Consider the following 11107-nt stretch of genomic DNA (forward strand, 5'->3'; position numbering starts at 1 on the left):
TATATTGATGGGCCTCATTGCAACGAATGAACTATCCACAATAAAGTTGTTCGAGCTCCATTCAAGAGCAGTTGGATTCTATTGCTTGTGAGGAGCATGGCTTTTTATTTCCATTGTGTATAATCAAGCAGCAGGTAGAAAACTATGTCTGTTTAGGAACTGCGAACCACCGATCCCCTCCCCTCAGTGTTATTCGATTGGCTGAACAGTCAAAGTTCACAAGGCCCCTTCGATAGCTCAGTTGGTAGAGCGGAGGACTGTAGGTTCTAATGACAGATATCCTTAGGTCGCTGGTTCAACTCCGGCTCGAAGGAAGTGTGTTTAGAAGGTGTTTCCATTTGGAATTCAAATAAATGGATAGCAATTTCTCCCCGTCAGCGAAATCAAGCCACATTCCTCTGTGTTCATGCAGACGCTGAACAATATACAAATAATTTTGTTTTTCAGAGTAGATGGATTCATAGATTGTGAGTTGCATGGCTTTTTATTTCCATTGTGAATAATCAAGCAGCAGGTAGAAAACTCTATCTGTTTAGGAATAGAACCACGATGCTCCTTGTTGTTCGATTGGCTGAACAGTCAAAGTTCACAGCCCCCTTCGATAGCTCAGTTGGTAGAGCGGAGGACTGTAGGTTCTAATGACAGATATCCTTAGGTCGCTGGTTCAACTCCGGCTCGAAGGATGTTTTTTTCGTAGGTGCTTCAATTGGACTTTGAAATATATTGATGGGCCTCATTGCAGTTTCCACAATAAAGTTTTCGACCTCCATTCAAGAGCAGTTGGATTCATTGCTTGTGAGGAGCATGGCTTTTGATTACCTTGGTGAATAATCAAGCAGCAGGTAGAAAACTATGTCTGTTTTGGAACTGCGCCCACCCCCCCTCCCCTCAGTGTTATTCATTGGGCTGAAAAGTCAAATCTCACTTGCGCCTTCGATAGCTCAGTTGGTAGAGAGGAGGACTGTAGGTTCTAATGACAGATATCCTTAGGTCGCTGGTTCAACTCCGGCTCGAAGGAGGTGTTTCAAAGGTGTTTCCATTTGGAATTCAAATAAATGGATAGCAATTTCTCCCCGTCAGCGAAATCAAGCCACATTCCTCTGTGTTCATGCAGACGCTGAACAATATACAAATAATTTTGTTTTTCAGAGTAGATGGATTCATAGATTGTGAGTTGCATGGCTTTTTATTTCCATTGTGAATAATCAAGCAGCAGGTAGAAAACTCTATCTGTTTAGGAATAGAACCACGATGCTCCTTGTTGTTCGATTGGCTGAACAGTCAAAGTTCACAAGCCCCCTTCGATAGCTCAGTTGGTAGAGCGGAGGACTGTAGGTTCTAATGACAGATATCCTTAGGTCGCTGGTTCAACTCCGGCTCGAAGGAAGTGTGTTTCAAAGGTGTTTCCATTTGGAATTCAAATAAATGGATGGCATTTTCTCCCCATCAGCGAAATCGAGCCACATTCTTCTGTGTTCATGCAGACTCTGAACAATATAAAAATAATTTTATTTTTCAGAGTAGATGGATTCATAGATTGTGAGTTGCATGGCTTTTTATTTCCATTGTGAATAATCAAGCAGCAGGTAGAAAACTCTATCTGTTTAGGAATAGAACCACGATCCTCCTTGTTGTTCGATTGGCTGAACAGTCAAAGTTCACAAGCCCCCTTCGATAGCTCAGTTGGTAGAGCGGAGGACTGTAGGTTCTAATGACAGATATCCTTAGGTCGCTGGTTCAACTCCGGCTCGAAGGATGTTTTTTTCGTAGGTGCTTCAATTGGACTTTGAAATATATTGATGGGCCTCATTGCAGTTTCCACAATAAAGTTTTCGACCTCCATTCAAGAGCAGTTGGATTCATTGCTTGTGAGGAGCATGGCTTTTGATTACCTTGGTGAATAATCAAGCAGCAGGTAGAAAACTATGTCTGTTTAGGAACTGCGCCCACCCCCCTCCCCTCAGTGTTATTCATTGGGCTGAAAAGTCAAATCTCACTTGCGCCTTCGATAGCTCAGTTGGTAGAGCGGAGGACTGTAGGTTCTAATGACAGATATCCTTAGGTCGCTGGTTCAACTCCGGCTCGAAGGAAGTGTTTCAAAGGTGTTTCCATTTGGAATTCAAATAAATGGATAGGCATTTTCTCCCCGTCAGCGAAATCAAGCCACATTCCTCTGTGTTCATGCAGACGCTGAACAATATACAAATAATTTTGTTTTTCAGAGTAGATGGATTCATAGATTGTGAGTTGCATGGCTTTTTATTTCCATTGTGAATAATCAAGCAGCAGGTAGAAAACTCTATCTGTTTAGGAATAGAACCACGATGCTCCTTGTTGTTCGATTGGCTGAACAGTCAAAGTTCACAAGCCCCCTTCGATAGCTCAGTTGGTAGAGCGGAGGACTGTAGGTTCTAATGACAGATATCCTTAGGTCGCTGGTTCAACTCCGGCTCGAAGGATGTTTTTTTCGTAGGTGCTTCAATTGGACTTTGAAATATATTGATGGGCCTCATTGCAGTTTCCACAATAAAGTTTTCGAGCCTCCATTCAAGAGCAGTTGGATTCATTGCTTGTGAGGAGCATGGCTTTTGATTACCTTGGTGAATAATCAAGCAGCAGGTAGAAAACTATGTCTGTTTTGGAACTGCGCCCACCCCCCCCCCCCTCAGTGTTATTCATTGGGCTGAAAAGTCAAATCTCACTTGCGCCTTCGATAGCTCAGTTGGTAGAGCGGAGGACTGTAGGTTCTAATGACAGATATCCTTAGGTCGCTGGTTCAACTCCGGCTCGAAGGAAGTGTTTCAAAGGTGTTTCCATTTGGAATTCAAATAAATGGATAGCAATTTCTCCCCGTCAGCGAAATCAAGCCACATTCCTCTGTGTTCATGCAGACGCTGAACAATATACAAATAATTTTGTTTTTCAGAGTAGATGGATTCATAGATTGTGAGTTGCATGGCTTTTTATTTCCATTGTGAATAATCAAGCAGCAGGTAGAAAACTCTATCTGTTTAGGAATAGAACCACGATCCTCCTTGTTGTTCGATTGGCTGAACAGTCAAAGTTCACAAGCCCCCTTCGATAGCTCAGTTGGTAGAGCGGAGGACTGTAGGTTCTAATGACAGATATCCTTAGGTCGCTGGTTCAACTCCGGCTCGAAGGAAGTGTGTTTCAAAGGTGTTTCCATTTGGAATTCAAATAAATGGATGGGCATTTTCTCCCCATCAGCGAAATCGAGCCACATTCTTCTGTGTTCATGCAGACTCTGAACAATATAAAAATAATTTTATTTTTCAGAGTAGATGGATTCATAGATTGTGAGTTGCATGGCTTTTTATTTCCATTGTGAATAATCAAGCAGCAGGTAGAAAACTCTATCTGTTTAGGAATAGAACCACGATCCTCCTTGTTGTTCGATTGGCTGAACAGTCAAAGTTCACAAGCCCCCTTCGATAGCTCAGTTGGTAGAGCGGAGGACTGTAGGTTCTAATGACAGATATCCTTAGGTCGCTGGTTCAACTCCGGCTCGAAGGATGTTTTTTTCGTAGGTGCTTCAATTGGACTTTGAAATATATTGATGGGCCTCATTGCAGTTTCCACAATAAAGTTTTCGACCTCCATTCAAGAGCAGTTGGATTCATTGCTTGTGAGGAGCATGGCTTTTGATTACCTTGGTGAATAATCAAGCAGCAGGTAGAAAACTATGTCTGTTTAGGAACTGCGCCCACCCCCCCTCCCCTCAGTGTTATTCATTGGGCTGAAAAGTCAAATCTCACTTGCGCCTTCGATAGCTCAGTTGGTAGAGCGGAGGACTGTAGGTTCTAATGACAGATATCCTTAGGTCGCTGGTTCAACTCCGGCTCGAAGGAAGTGTTTCAAAGGTGTTTCCATTTGGAATTCAAATAAATGGATAGCAATTTCTCCCCGTCAGCGAAATCAAGCCACATTCCTCTGTGTTCATGCAGACGCTGAACAATATACAAATAATTTTGTTTTTCAGAGTAGATGGATTCATAGATTGTGAGTTGCATGGCTTTTTATTTCCATTGTGAATAATCAAGCAGTAGGTAGAAAACTCTATCTGTTTAGGAATAGAACCACGATCCTCCTTGTTGTTCGATTGGCTGAACAGTCAAAGTTCACAAGCCCCCTTCGATAGCTCAGTTGGTAGAGCGGAGGACTGTAGGTTCTAATGACAGATATCCTTAGGTCGCTGGTTCAACTCCGGCTCGAAGGATGTTTTTTTCGTAGGTGCTTCAATTGGACTTTGAAATATATTGATGGGCCTCATTGCAGTTTCCACAATAAAGTTTTCGAGCTCCATTCAAGAGCAGTTGGATTCATTGCTTGTGAGGAGCATGGCTTTTGATTACCTTGGTGAATAATCAAGCAGCAGGTAGAAAACTATGTCTGTTTAGGAACTGCACCCCCCCCCCCTCCCCTCAGTGTTATTCATTGGGCTGAAAAGTCAAATCTCACTTGCGCCTTCGATAGCTCAGTTGGTAGAGAGGAGGACTGTAGGTTCTAATGACAGATATCCTTAGGTCGCTGGTTCAACTCCGGCTCGAAGGAAGTGTTTCAAAGGTGTTTCCATTTGGAATTCAAATAAATGGATAGCAATTTCTCCCCGTCAGCGAAATCAAGCCACATTCCTCTGTGTTCATGCAGACGCTGAACAATATACAAATAATTTTGTTTTTCAGAGTAGATGGATTCATAGATTGTGAGTTGCATGGCTTTTTATTTCCATTGTGAATAATCAAGCAGCAGGTAGAAAACTCTATCTGTTTAGGAATAGAACCACGATCCTCCGTGTTGTTCGATTGGCTGAACAGTCAAAGTTCACAAGCCCCCTTCGATAGCTCAGTTGGTAGAGCGGAGGACTGTAGGTTCTAATGACAGATATCCTTAGGTCGCTGGTTCAACTCCGGCTCGAAGGATGTTTTTTTCGTAGGTGCTTCAATTGGACTTTGAAATATATTGATGGGCCTCATTGCAGTTTCCACAATAAAGTTTTCGAGCTCCATTCAAGAGCAGTTGGATTCATTGCTTGTGAGGAGCATGGCTTTTGATTACCTTGGTGAATAATCAAGCAGCAGGTAGAAAACTATGTCTGTTTAGGAACTGCACCCCCCCCCCCCTCCCCTCAGTGTTATTCATTGGGCTGAAAAGTCAAATCTCACTTGCGCCTTCGATAGCTCAGTTGGTAGAGCGGAGGACTGTAGGTTCTAATGACAGATATCCTTAGGTCGCTGGTTCAACTCCGGCTCGAAGGAAGTGTTTCAAAGGTGTTTCCATTTGGAATTCAAATAAATGGATAGCAATTTCTCCCCGTCAGCGAAATCAAGCCACATTCCTCTGTGTTCATGCAGACGCTGAACAATATACAAATAATTTTGTTTTTCAGAGTAGATGGATTCATAGATTGTGAGTTGCATGGCTTTTTATTTCCATTGTGAATAATCAAGCAGCAGGTAGAAAACTCTATCTGTTTAGGAATAGAACCACGACCCTCCGTGTTGTTCGATTGGCTGAACAGTCAAAGTTCACAAGCCCCCTTCGATAGCTCAGTTGGTAGAGCGGAGGACTGTAGGTTCTAATGACAGATATCCTTAGGTCGCTGGTTCAACTCCGGCTCGAAGGAAGTGTGTTTCAAAGGTGTTTCCATTTGGAATTCATATAAATGGACAGGCATTTTCTCCCCATCAGCGAAATCGAGCCACATTCTTCTGTGTTCATGCAGACTCTGAACAATATAAAAATAATTTTATTTTTCAGAGTAGATGGATTCATAGATTGTGAGTTGCATGGCTTTTTATTTCCATTGTGAATAATCAAGCAGCAGGTAGAAAACTCTATCTGTTTAGGAATAGAACCACGATCCTCCTTGTTGTTCGATTGGCTGAACAGTCAAAGTTCACAAGCCCCCTTCGATAGCTCAGTTGGTAGAGCGGAGGACTGTAGGTTCTAATGACAGATATCCTTAGGTCGCTGGTTCAACTCCGGCTCGAAGGATGTTTTTTTCGTAGGTGCTTCAATTGGACTTTGAAATATATTGATGGGCCTCATTGCAGTTTCCACAATAAAGTTTTCGAGCTCCATTCAAGAGCAGTTGGATTCATTGCTTGTGAGGAGCATGGCTTTTGATTACCTTGGTGAATAATCAAGCAGCAGGTAGAAAACTATGTCTGTTTAGGAACTGCGCCCACCCCCCCTCCCCTCAGTGTTATTCATTGGGCTGAAAAGTCAAATCTCACTTGCGCCTTCGATAGCTCAGTTGGTAGAGCGGAGGACTGTAGGTTCTAATGACAGATATCCTTAGGTCGCTGGTTCAACTCCGACTCGAAGGAAGTGTTTCAAAGGTGATTCCATTTGGAATTCAAATAAATGGATAGCAATTTCTCCCCGTCAGCGAAATCAAGCCACATTCCTCTGTGTTCATGCAGACGCTGAACAATATACAAATAATTTTGTTTTTCAGAGTAGATGGATTCATAGATTGTGAGTTGCATGGCTTTTTATTTCCATTGTGAATAATCAAGCAGCAGGTAGAAAACTCTATCTGTTTAGGAATAGAACCACGATCCTCCTTGTTGTTCGATTGGCTGAACAGTCAAAGTTCACAAGCCCCCTTCGATAGCTCAGTTGGTAGAGCGGAGGACTGTAGGTTCTAATGACAGATATCCTTAGGTCGCTGGTTCAACTCCGGCTCGAAGGATGTTTTTTTCGTAGGTGCTTCAATTGGACTTTGAAATATATTGATGGGCCTCATTGCAGTTTCCACAATAAAGTTTTCGACCTCCATTCAAGAGCAGTTGGATTCATTGCTTGTGAGGAGCATGGCTTTTGATTACCTTGGTGAATAATCAAGCAGCAGGTAGAAAACTATGTCTGTTTAGGAACTGCGCCCACCCCCCTCCCCTCAGTGTTATTCATTGGGCTGAAAAGTCAAATCTCACTTGCGCCTTCGATAGCTCAGTTGGTAGAGCGGAGGACTGTAGGTTCTAATGACAGATATCCTTAGGTCGCTGGTTCAACTCCGGCTCGAAGGAAGTGTGTTTCAAAGGTGTTTCCATTTGGAATTCAAATAAATGGATGGGCATTTTCTCCCCCGTCAGCGAAATCGAGCCACATTCTTCTGTGTTCATGCAGACGCTGAACAATATAAAAATAATTTTATTTTTCAGAGTAGATGGATTCATAGATTGTGAGTTGCATGGCTTTTTATTTCCATTGTGAATAATCAAGCAGCAGGTAGAAAACTCTATCTGTTTAGGAATAGAACCACGATCCTCCTTGTTGTTCGATTGGCTGAACAGTCAAAGTTCACAAGCCCCCTTCGATAGCTCAGTTGGTAGAGCGGAGGACTGTAGGTTCTAATGACAGATATCCTTAGGTCGCTGGTTCAACTCCGGCTCGAAGGATGTTTTTTTCGTAGGTGCTTCAATTGGACTTTGAAATATATTGATGGGCCTCATTGCAGTTTCCACAATAAAGTTTTCGACCTCCATTCAAGAGCAGTTGGATTCATTGCTTGTGAGGAGCATGGCTTTTGATTACCTTGGTGAATAATCAAGCAGCAGGTAGAAAACTATGTCTGTTTAGGAACTGCGCCCACCCCCCTCCCCTCAGTGTTATTCATTGGGCTGAAAAGTCAAATCTCACTTGCGCCTTCGATAGCTCAGTTGGTAGAGCGGAGGACTGTAGGTTCTAATGACAGATATCCTTAGGTCGCTGGTTCAACTCCGGCTCGAAGGAAGTGTTTCAAAGGTGATTCCATTTGGAATTCAAATAAATGGATAGCAATTTCTCCCCGTCAGCGAAATCAAGCCACATTCCTCTGTGTTCATGCAGACGCTGAACAATATACAAATAATTTTGTTTTTCAGAGTAGATGGATTCATAGATTGTGAGTTGCATGGCTTTTTATTTCCATTGTGAATAATCAAGCAGCAGGTAGAAAACTCTATCTGTTTAGGAATAGAACCACGATCCTCCTTGTTGTTCGATTGGCTGAACAGTCAAAGTTCACAAGCCCCCTTCGATAGCTCAGTTGGTAGAGCGGAGGACTGTAGGTTCTAATGACAGATATCCTTAGGTCGCTGGTTCAACTCCGGCTCGAAGGATGTTTTTTTCGTAGGTGCTTCAATTGGACTTTGAAATATATTGATGGGCCTCATTGCAGTTTCCACAATAAAGTTTTCGAGCTCCATTCAAGAGCAGTTGGATTCATTGCTTGTGAGGAGCATGGCTTTTGATTACCTTGGTGAATAATCAAGCAGCAGGTAGAAAACTATGTCTGTTTAGGAACTGCACCCCCCCCCCCTCCCCTCAGTGTTATTCATTGGGCTGAAAAGTCAAATCTCACTTGCGCCTTCGATAGCTCAGTTGGTAGAGAGGAGGACTCTAGGTTCTAATGACAGACATCCTTAGGTCGCTGGTTCAACTCCGTCTCGAAGGAAGTGTTTCAAAGGTGTTTCCATTTGGAATTCAAATAAATGGATAGCAATTTCTCCCCGTCAGCGAAATCAAGCCACATTCCTCTGTGTTCATGCAGACGCTGAACAATATACAAATAATTTTGTTTTTCAGAGTAGATGGATTCATAGATTGTGAGTTGCATGGCTTTTTATTTCCATTGTGAATAATCAAGCAGCAGGTAGAAAACTCTATCTGTTTAGGAATAGAACCACGATCCTCCTTGTTGTTCGATTGGCTGAACAGTCAAAGTTCACAAGCCCCCTTCGATAGCTCAGTTGGTAGAGCGGAGGACTGTAGGTTCTAATGACAGATATCCTTAGGTCGCTGGTTCAACTCCGGCTCGAAGGATGTTTTTTTCGTAGGTGCTTCAATTGGACTTTGAAATATATTGATGGGCCTCATTGCAGTTTCCACAATAAAGTTTTCGAGCTCCATTCAAGAGCAGTTGGATTCATTGCTTGTGAGGAGCATGGCTTTTGATTACCTTGGTGAATAATCAAGCAGCAGGTAGAAAACTATGTCTGTTTAGGAACTGCACCCCCCCCCCCTCCCCTCAGTGTTATTCATTGGGCTGAAAAGTCAAATCTCACTTGCGCCTTCGATAGCTCAGTTGGTAGAGAGGAGGACTCTAGGTTCTAATGACAGACATCCTTAGGTCGCTGGTTCAACTCCGGCTCGAAGGAAGTGTTTCAAAGGTGTTTCCATTTGGAATTCAAATAAATGGATAGCAATTTCTCCCCGTCAGCGAAATCAAGCCACATTCCTCTGTGTTCATGCAGACGCTGAACAATATACAAATAATTTTGTTTTTCAGAGTAGATGGATTCATAGATTGTGAGTTGCATGGCTTTTTATTTCCATTGTGAATAATCAAGCAGCAGGTAGAAAACTCTATCTGTTTAGGAATAGAACCACGATCCTCCTTGTTGTTCGATTGGCTGAACAGTCAAATTTCACAAGCCCCCTTCGATAGCTCAGTTGGTAGAGCGGAGGACTGTAGGTTCTAATGACAGATATCCTTAGGTCGCTGGTTCAACTCCGGCTCGAAGGAAGTGTGTTTCAAAGGTGTTTCCATTTGGAATTCAAATAAATGGATGAGTATTTTCTCCCCATCAGCAAAATCGAGCCACATTCTTCTGTGTTCATGCAGACTCTGAACAATATAAAAATAATTTTATTTTTCAGAGTAGATGGATTCATAGATTGTGAGTTGCATGGCTTTTTATTTCCATTGTGAATAATCAAGCAGCAGGTAGAAAACTCTATCTGTTTAGGAATAGAACCACGATCCTCCGTGTTGTTCGATTGGCTGAACAGTCAAAGTTCACAAGCCCCCTTCGATAGCTCAGTTGGTAGAGCGGAGGACTGTAGGTTCTAATGACAGATATCCTTAGGTCGCTGGTTCAACTCCGGCTCGAAGGATGTTTTTTTTCGTAGGTGCTTCAATTGGACTTTGAAATATATTGATGGGCCTCATTGCAGTTTCCACAATAAAGTTTTCGAGCTCCATTCAAGAGCAGTTGGATTCATTGCTTGTGAGGAGCATGGCTTTTGATTACCTTGGTGAATAATCAAGCAGCAGGTAGAAAACTATGTCTGTTTAGGAACTGCGCCCCCCCCCCCCTCCCCTCAGTGTTATTCATTGGGCTGAAAAGTCAAATCTCACTTGCGCCTTCGATAGCTCAGTTGGTAGAGCGGAGGACTGTAGGTTCTAATGACAGAGATCCTTAGGCCGCTGGTTCAACTCCGGCTCGAAGGATGTTTTTTTCGTAGGTGCTTCAATTGGACTTTGAAATATATTGATGGGCCTCATTGCAGTTTCCACAATAAAGTTTTCGAGCTCCATTCAAGAGCAGTTGGATTCATTGCTTGTGAGGAGCATGGCTTTTGATTACCTTGGTGAATAATCAAGCAGCATGTAGAAAACTATGTCTGTTTAGGAACTGCACCCCCCCCCCTCCCCTCAGTGTTATTCATTGGGCTGAAAAGTCAAATCTCACTTGCGCCTTCGATAGCTCAGTTGGTAGAGAGGAGGACTCTAGGTTCTAATGACAGACATCCTTAGGTCGCTGGTTCAACTCCGGCTCGAAGGAAGTGTTTCAAAGTTGTTTCCATTTGGAATTCAAATAAATGGATAGCAATTTCTCCCCGTCAGCGAAATCAAGCCACATTCCTCTGTGTTCATGCAGACGCTGAACAATATACAAATAATTTTGTTTTTCAGAGTAGATGGATTCATAGATTGTGAGTTGCATGGCTTTTTATTTCCATTGTGAATAATCAAGCAGCAGGTAGAAAACTCTATCTGTTTAGGAATAGAACCACGATCCTCCTTGTTATTCGATTGGCTGAACAGTCAAATTTCACAAGCCCCCTTCGATAGCTCAGTTGGTAGAGCGGAGGACTGTAGGTTCTAATGACAGAAATCCTTAGGTCGCTGGTTCAACTCCGGCTCGAAGGAAGTGTTTCAAAGGTGTTTCCATTTGGAATTCAAATAAATGGATAGCAATTTCTCCCCGTCAGCGAAATCAAGCCACATTCCTCTGTGTTCATGCAGACGCTGGAAAATAAATCACTTTTTTAATATCAATAATGTCAAACATTATAATCATATAGGCCTACGCCT

The 11107-nt window shown here is 42.7% G+C and overlaps 28 non-coding genes across 28 annotated transcripts; all 28 read left to right on the forward strand.

The window, feature by feature from the left end:
* Positions 1 to 226: 226 nt before the first annotated feature.
* On the forward strand, positions 227 to 314 carry trnay-gua. The gene is given in 2 exon segments: positions 227 to 263; positions 279 to 314. It is a non-coding gene; the product is annotated as a tRNA-Tyr (tRNA).
* Positions 315 to 595: 281 nt separating this feature from the next.
* Positions 596 to 683, forward strand: trnay-gua. The gene is given in 2 exon segments: positions 596 to 632; positions 648 to 683. It is a non-coding gene; the product is annotated as a tRNA-Tyr (tRNA).
* Positions 684 to 930: 247 nt separating this feature from the next.
* On the forward strand, positions 931 to 1018 carry trnay-gua. The gene is given in 2 exon segments: positions 931 to 967; positions 983 to 1018. It is a non-coding gene; the product is annotated as a tRNA-Tyr (tRNA).
* Positions 1019 to 1298: 280 nt separating this feature from the next.
* trnay-gua lies at positions 1299 to 1386 on the forward strand. The gene is given in 2 exon segments: positions 1299 to 1335; positions 1351 to 1386. It is a non-coding gene; the product is annotated as a tRNA-Tyr (tRNA).
* A 282-nt stretch (positions 1387 to 1668) lies between these two features.
* On the forward strand, positions 1669 to 1756 carry trnay-gua. Its single transcript is given in 2 exon segments — positions 1669 to 1705; positions 1721 to 1756. It is a non-coding gene; the product is annotated as a tRNA-Tyr (tRNA).
* A 246-nt stretch (positions 1757 to 2002) lies between these two features.
* trnay-gua lies at positions 2003 to 2090 on the forward strand. Its single transcript is given in 2 exon segments — positions 2003 to 2039; positions 2055 to 2090. It is a non-coding gene; the product is annotated as a tRNA-Tyr (tRNA).
* A 281-nt stretch (positions 2091 to 2371) lies between these two features.
* On the forward strand, positions 2372 to 2459 carry trnay-gua. Its single transcript is given in 2 exon segments — positions 2372 to 2408; positions 2424 to 2459. It is a non-coding gene; the product is annotated as a tRNA-Tyr (tRNA).
* A 248-nt stretch (positions 2460 to 2707) lies between these two features.
* Positions 2708 to 2795, forward strand: trnay-gua. The gene is given in 2 exon segments: positions 2708 to 2744; positions 2760 to 2795. It is a non-coding gene; the product is annotated as a tRNA-Tyr (tRNA).
* A 280-nt stretch (positions 2796 to 3075) lies between these two features.
* trnay-gua lies at positions 3076 to 3163 on the forward strand. The gene is given in 2 exon segments: positions 3076 to 3112; positions 3128 to 3163. It is a non-coding gene; the product is annotated as a tRNA-Tyr (tRNA).
* Positions 3164 to 3446: 283 nt separating this feature from the next.
* On the forward strand, positions 3447 to 3534 carry trnay-gua. Its single transcript is given in 2 exon segments — positions 3447 to 3483; positions 3499 to 3534. It is a non-coding gene; the product is annotated as a tRNA-Tyr (tRNA).
* A 247-nt stretch (positions 3535 to 3781) lies between these two features.
* On the forward strand, positions 3782 to 3869 carry trnay-gua. The gene is given in 2 exon segments: positions 3782 to 3818; positions 3834 to 3869. It is a non-coding gene; the product is annotated as a tRNA-Tyr (tRNA).
* A 280-nt stretch (positions 3870 to 4149) lies between these two features.
* On the forward strand, positions 4150 to 4237 carry trnay-gua. Its single transcript is given in 2 exon segments — positions 4150 to 4186; positions 4202 to 4237. It is a non-coding gene; the product is annotated as a tRNA-Tyr (tRNA).
* A 247-nt stretch (positions 4238 to 4484) lies between these two features.
* Positions 4485 to 4572, forward strand: trnay-gua. The gene is given in 2 exon segments: positions 4485 to 4521; positions 4537 to 4572. It is a non-coding gene; the product is annotated as a tRNA-Tyr (tRNA).
* A 280-nt stretch (positions 4573 to 4852) lies between these two features.
* trnay-gua lies at positions 4853 to 4940 on the forward strand. The gene is given in 2 exon segments: positions 4853 to 4889; positions 4905 to 4940. It is a non-coding gene; the product is annotated as a tRNA-Tyr (tRNA).
* Positions 4941 to 5188: 248 nt separating this feature from the next.
* Positions 5189 to 5276, forward strand: trnay-gua. Its single transcript is given in 2 exon segments — positions 5189 to 5225; positions 5241 to 5276. It is a non-coding gene; the product is annotated as a tRNA-Tyr (tRNA).
* Positions 5277 to 5556: 280 nt separating this feature from the next.
* On the forward strand, positions 5557 to 5644 carry trnay-gua. The gene is given in 2 exon segments: positions 5557 to 5593; positions 5609 to 5644. It is a non-coding gene; the product is annotated as a tRNA-Tyr (tRNA).
* A 283-nt stretch (positions 5645 to 5927) lies between these two features.
* Positions 5928 to 6015, forward strand: trnay-gua. Its single transcript is given in 2 exon segments — positions 5928 to 5964; positions 5980 to 6015. It is a non-coding gene; the product is annotated as a tRNA-Tyr (tRNA).
* Positions 6016 to 6262: 247 nt separating this feature from the next.
* trnay-gua lies at positions 6263 to 6350 on the forward strand. Its single transcript is given in 2 exon segments — positions 6263 to 6299; positions 6315 to 6350. It is a non-coding gene; the product is annotated as a tRNA-Tyr (tRNA).
* Positions 6351 to 6630: 280 nt separating this feature from the next.
* trnay-gua lies at positions 6631 to 6718 on the forward strand. Its single transcript is given in 2 exon segments — positions 6631 to 6667; positions 6683 to 6718. It is a non-coding gene; the product is annotated as a tRNA-Tyr (tRNA).
* A 246-nt stretch (positions 6719 to 6964) lies between these two features.
* trnay-gua lies at positions 6965 to 7052 on the forward strand. Its single transcript is given in 2 exon segments — positions 6965 to 7001; positions 7017 to 7052. It is a non-coding gene; the product is annotated as a tRNA-Tyr (tRNA).
* Positions 7053 to 7336: 284 nt separating this feature from the next.
* On the forward strand, positions 7337 to 7424 carry trnay-gua. The gene is given in 2 exon segments: positions 7337 to 7373; positions 7389 to 7424. It is a non-coding gene; the product is annotated as a tRNA-Tyr (tRNA).
* A 246-nt stretch (positions 7425 to 7670) lies between these two features.
* Positions 7671 to 7758, forward strand: trnay-gua. The gene is given in 2 exon segments: positions 7671 to 7707; positions 7723 to 7758. It is a non-coding gene; the product is annotated as a tRNA-Tyr (tRNA).
* A 280-nt stretch (positions 7759 to 8038) lies between these two features.
* Positions 8039 to 8126, forward strand: trnay-gua. Its single transcript is given in 2 exon segments — positions 8039 to 8075; positions 8091 to 8126. It is a non-coding gene; the product is annotated as a tRNA-Tyr (tRNA).
* A 615-nt stretch (positions 8127 to 8741) lies between these two features.
* trnay-gua lies at positions 8742 to 8829 on the forward strand. The gene is given in 2 exon segments: positions 8742 to 8778; positions 8794 to 8829. It is a non-coding gene; the product is annotated as a tRNA-Tyr (tRNA).
* Positions 8830 to 9444: 615 nt separating this feature from the next.
* trnay-gua lies at positions 9445 to 9532 on the forward strand. Its single transcript is given in 2 exon segments — positions 9445 to 9481; positions 9497 to 9532. It is a non-coding gene; the product is annotated as a tRNA-Tyr (tRNA).
* Positions 9533 to 9815: 283 nt separating this feature from the next.
* Positions 9816 to 9903, forward strand: trnay-gua. The gene is given in 2 exon segments: positions 9816 to 9852; positions 9868 to 9903. It is a non-coding gene; the product is annotated as a tRNA-Tyr (tRNA).
* A 249-nt stretch (positions 9904 to 10152) lies between these two features.
* Positions 10153 to 10240, forward strand: trnay-gua. The gene is given in 2 exon segments: positions 10153 to 10189; positions 10205 to 10240. It is a non-coding gene; the product is annotated as a tRNA-Tyr (tRNA).
* A 614-nt stretch (positions 10241 to 10854) lies between these two features.
* On the forward strand, positions 10855 to 10942 carry trnay-gua. The gene is given in 2 exon segments: positions 10855 to 10891; positions 10907 to 10942. It is a non-coding gene; the product is annotated as a tRNA-Tyr (tRNA).
* Positions 10943 to 11107: the final 165 nt, after the last annotated feature.

The sequence above is a fragment of the Trematomus bernacchii genome, unplaced genomic scaffold (assembly GCF_902827165.1).
Source record: "Trematomus bernacchii unplaced genomic scaffold, fTreBer1.1, whole genome shotgun sequence".
Lineage (NCBI taxonomy): Eukaryota > Metazoa > Chordata > Actinopteri > Perciformes > Nototheniidae > Trematomus > Trematomus bernacchii.